Genomic DNA, 5668 nt, shown 5'->3' on the forward strand with positions numbered 1-5668 from the left:
AAAGCCCAATATTTCTAACCGGTCACTTAAACTAGATTACTGTGAACAAGTTACTTAAGCTTTCAGTACCTCCATTTCCCATGAGTAAAATGAGAATAGTAATGGTATCTATCTACTAAGACTCTTTTCACAACTAAATAAGGTCATCTATATAAAGCCTTAACAAAGCTATCTGGGATAGAGCAAATGTAAAATCTTATTATTATCGTTAGTAACATTAGAATTTATATGAGGGTGAGGGAGTCAGTGGCACAATGGATAACGCGTCTGGCTATGGAACAGAAGATTCTAGAATTTATATTTCTACCCATATTCATATTATTAGTAATACTGTTGTATACTGAGGTATGTAAATGGTACAGTTTCCTCATGAATGGTAGTTCAATAAAGAAAGAGACAAAGCTTATTTTGACTTCCTTCTCAATCTGGCAGAACCCCATCTATACAGAAATTATCACTGATATCTATAGACCCAATGGTACTAAAGTGTAAGGAGAAGGCTATACTAAAATGTGTCATCTATATCTACTGTACCTAGTCATCTTACTCCTGTTCATTCTTAGAACCTTGGCTAAATCAAATAGTAATAGCTGGTCAGTGGGTTGCCCCTTCTCACCATTCCATACTCCACCGAATACATATACTTTCAAGTATGTCATTTTAAAGATTTGTGATTTATTTCCTTAGTTTGTAAAAGAAAAACATTTAAGACATAGCATGGCAGCATAACTAACCAAATATGTTTGTGTTACCTAAAACCCAGGTTTCACTAGGTACAGATCATTTCTAAGATTTTATTTGCAAGTATGAGTATACATAAAATTAGATAAAAACTCACCTCTTGTGATCTTTCAAGTCCTTAAAAGAATATTGATTATTTACAGTAAAATAATCTTTAAAAAGTATATTATGTTTTGCCAAATTACAATTTCTCCAGAGGAACCACCAGCTCCAGATACAGTAGCCCTTATCTATTGTAAGAATGGTTCCCTCTTTCCTCAGGACATTGGTATAAAAATAGCAACTCTAGTGAACGTAAATGATGCAGTCAAATTATCTATATTAATAAGTGGTGCAACCTGTGTGATTCTCTTTTGCTTTCAGAAATTGTTTGAAAACCCCAAATGTCACTTCAGTGGCCCACTTGAAATTTTTCCCCTACAATGACACTGGGAATAATTAAGCTGTTAAAAGAAGATTCCTAACGAAGCAAAAAACACAAAACAATGAGGCAATATTTTATGCGTATTTTATTTCCTTTCATTAGTATTTAAAGGTCAGAAAACATTTATAACTTAGAGAAAAAAAGGATAAAACATAAATACTAATTTCTCCTTGCCTTAACCCGGAAAAAACATTAACATAGCTTTGGAACGTAAACCCAAAAGCAATTAAAATCAAATAACAATCTATAGGATTAATATACGATATATAATTCATTTGCAATTTTCAAAATCTCAGAATTAATGGTAGACCTAAGGCTGTATTATGATAATGGTAGGTTTTAATCTTTATTCTTAAACAACCAAATAACTTCCCCTCAGTATTATTCAGAAATGTGGTACAGCCCCTTTTACATGGCTGATAGGATTTACATTCTCTGTGCTAACCCTTTCTGACCTTACTCAGATAAAGGCCATGCAATCTGGGATTATCTAGTTAATCATAGGACTTGAAAAGCTCTTGTCAAGATTAAGGTTCTTGGTTAGGTCAGGAAACCAATAAATTTATTACTGATACTGAAGTACATTCCCTGATATTGTTAGTTTATTATCTCATGAGAATTGAAATCTGCATTTTAGTTCACTTGGGGGAAATATATTGAAGATCCATTTCAATTAGTATTGTGGGATATTAAATGGGACCAGTTTTAAAGGGCCTATTCCCCATAGCAAATACTTTTATTCCTAAATTAAAACATATTCTTATATATAAGACCAAAATTCTAAACAAATTTCCAAAAACCACACATACTTCTTATTTCTTTTTTTTTCCTAATTCATCAACTAAGAATGCTATTCCTGCTACTACATTTGATATAAAAAATTGACAACAAATCAACCACAGAATTCTGTGGTAAAAAAGAAATACACATTTCAAAGATTAACATAAACATAGTAAGTTTAATTAACTCAAAATCCCTTGGAATTTTCAATACTTTAGAAGAGATTTCAGTTGAAGTTTACCATCTTTCCTCTCCATTCTTTTACAGATTCTATAAATGTGTGGTGCAGAGGAATCCTTAAATGATTCCCCTCGCCCCCCCCCCACCTCACCTCCCACACTTAAACGATCTCCCATCCTAACTCCCACAGCTGGGACTGTGAATTGGATGGGATACTATGCCTGTGACTATAGTAGACCACAGGGCAAAAGAGATCTTGCAGATTAAATAATGCTATGAATCAATTGACTATCTTTCCTCTCCATTCTTTTACAGATTCTATAAATGTGTGGTGCAGAGGAATCCTTAAATGATTCCCCTCGCCGCCCCCCCCACCTCACCTCCCACACTTAAACGATCTCCCATCCTAACTCCCACAGCTGGGACTGTGAATTGGATGGGATACTATGCCTGTGACTATAGTAGACCACAGGGCAAAAGAGATCTTGCAGATTAAATAATGCTATGAATCAATTGACTTTTTGTTCATGGAAAGACAGACTTTTTTCAGTAAATTGGACAGTTCTAATCACAGGACTCTTAAAAAGCACGTAATTTTCTTTAACTGGTAGCAGAAGAGAAAATCAGAAAGATTCAAAGAATGAAAAATACTTGACTTGCCATTATTGGTTTGAAGGTAGAGAGGATGACGTGAGAAAGAATGCAGGTGGCTTCCAGGAACAGAGCGTAGGGCCCAGATGACACCCAGCAACAAAGCAGGGACCTCAGATCTACAATGCACAACAAGGAACTGGACTGCCCATGATCTGAATGAGGATGGAAGTGGACTCTTCCCAAGAGCGTCCAGATAAAAGCCCAGAACTCCTGATACCTTTATTTCAGCCTTGTGAGACTAAGCAAAGAATCCAGCTGAGCCTTCCCAGGCTTCTAATTCACAGAACTATGAACTAATAACTTTGAGAAAATATATAAATCCTCTATGTTTATACGACATTGCTATCCTCATTTGGGTCTTATAACCACAGCACAATATTACTTCGTATAGGACAAACTTATTAATAATTGGGATCTCCATGTTAAAATAAGGAAAGTTTAATAGTGTATCGGGTTTCTATTTCTTGAAACAAATTTAGTAGCTTAAAATAACACAAAGGTACATGTAGAAAATAATAGCTCTTTTATTCTCTAAACCTGGCCTAATTTTCTTCTGGAACCTACCCCACACAAAATAAAACTTATTTTTTCCAAACAACAATATTTCAGTCTCTTCGGGTTTTTACACTTAGTCTCTTCAAACTTCATATCCTTCACAGACATGTTTTGAAGAATCTTTTGTGGATCCTTCAGTCTTTTAAGATGGATGCTCTATCTTGACATTCTTTCCCCTTCACCTTTTTCTTCTTCCTCAGAGGAGCCTGTGAGTATACTAGGAGACTTACGTTGTTCTCATGACAGCGAGTGAGGGGTGCAGTAATACCTTGTGTCCTTGGGCTCCTCCAGTCTCTGAGTTTCTTATCTGTCTGACTTCTGCTCCCCCTGCTGGAACTCACTGTCAGGGTTCCTAGGGCTTCATCAAGGCCTAACGATGAGCTCTAATTCCCAAGGCAGTACCTCAGCCCTTGCTGGTATTGTGAACTTTCCTGAACCTCTGCTACATCTTCCATCCACACCAGGAATAAGCAACCCATCCCTATCCTCTAACAACCACAGTTGGATCATATCACCTCAAATAGTTTCACTTGGAGCAGGGTCATGCAGGAACATTGGATTCCATTTACACCTCACAGGTACAGCAAGCAAGCTAAACTACAAGAAAGCTAAAATACATCAAGAAACCTCAAGAAAGCTAAACTACATCTCTTCTTCAGCCTAACCATGTTGAGTCCCAAAATTTAGGTTTTTGTAACCCCAGAGACGAAATCTCCTTCCAGAGTTCCACAACCTAGAGACTCTAAAGTGCTCCCAGCCTTGGTAATTTCTTCAACTTATACAAGATGCCTCCTCCTGTCCAAGACAAAGTCTGAAAATAGGAGACCGGGTGTACCAGATTTTTCAGCCCTTCACTCATCTGCCTTTCTCTCCCTTTATCTCTCAAAATTCCTTGTGACCAAAGGACAGACTCTGCGCTATCTATCTACTGCTTTTACATCAATGCATTACATGGAATGTAAAGATAGGAATGTTTCTCCCTATCACTGGTACCAACCTATGAGGACTATCGCTGAAGCTGAAAGCTGAGTCTTCTCTATGTTTAGGAAAGAATTTTCAAAGTGTGAACCATTGATGTTTCGGCATTGGTATGTTAAGTAAATTTAGAAAATATCCATTCCAAAGTTTTCCTTCCAAACCATTTTTCTTATGGAAATATTGTCTTTTGGCATTTAGAAATTCAATATTAATTCTATCTTAATCTTTACAAACTGCTATACAATTACTAATGCTGTCTACTCATCTTCTAAAGCCAAGAGAAACTTCAGTTTATCTAAAGACCCTATAAACAGAAAGTCAAAGAGAAAACCATGATAATATAATCAAAATACCACCCAGGTATTTGAAAACATCATAAGGTTGAGCAAAGAAGTCTCAGCATGGGCGAATCTTATTATTTTCTCATCTTTAGTAGAGATTAACCAGTTTAAACATTTGCAAAATTAGGTTTTCCCTGAAATGTGCTGTGTCACTGGATGAAAACAAAGGTTATTTTTCTTGCTTACTACATTGAATGCTGTAATAAGACACATAGTCTAATCATAACCTTGATGACTTTAAAAATAGCAGGATTTTAAAAAGTTTTTGTAAGGATGAAAAATGATTGATTTACAATATATCACCAAATGGCCATTATGGGAAAAGGCTTCCTTCTCTAATTGAAAGCAAAGGTAATCTTTCCACATGCCTGGCAGCCTTTAAAACATCCAAGATCACGACTGTGGACAGACACATATGTAGCCCCGTGTATGACACTTCTCGGCTGACATTATATAGTCTTGAATTGTAACTAATTTCCAGCAATGGGTAAATTTTCAATACTTATAAATTAAAATACATTTTTTGAAGACTTGTCTCATATGCAGTGTTCATCCTGTTTTCTTATAGAGACTTGACTGAAAATAATGTAAGAGACAACCTTTCTTCTACATTTCCAAGGCTCTAAGTATAAGGATAAAATAGAAACACAGCACTATCCTAATTTATTTTTAATCTTTTCCGGTGATTGATTATGTAGGACACTGGACACTCCCTAGAGAGCTAGAATTCTACGCTACAGCATATTCAACATTGCCATTTATTCATTTAATTCTATATTTCTTTTTTTAAAACGTCTATATTTCTGAAGTGGCAGTATCTAATATTTCCAGGAAGTTCTCATAGTTTTAGAGTGTTTGCTGAAAGGAAACTCCACCGTGTGGTCTTTCAGTTGCAAAAAATTCCAGTTTTATGGAGAAACATCAGTAACAATTTAATTTCCTTCCGTCTTGTGAGCATCTTTTCTGTGAATATCTTTTATTAACAAAATGTTTACAATAATCACATCACATTTTT

Source organism: Colobus angolensis, unplaced genomic scaffold, assembly GCF_000951035.1.
Source record: "Colobus angolensis palliatus isolate OR3802 unplaced genomic scaffold, Cang.pa_1.0 Scaffold297, whole genome shotgun sequence".
Taxonomy (NCBI): domain Eukaryota; kingdom Metazoa; phylum Chordata; class Mammalia; order Primates; family Cercopithecidae; genus Colobus; species Colobus angolensis.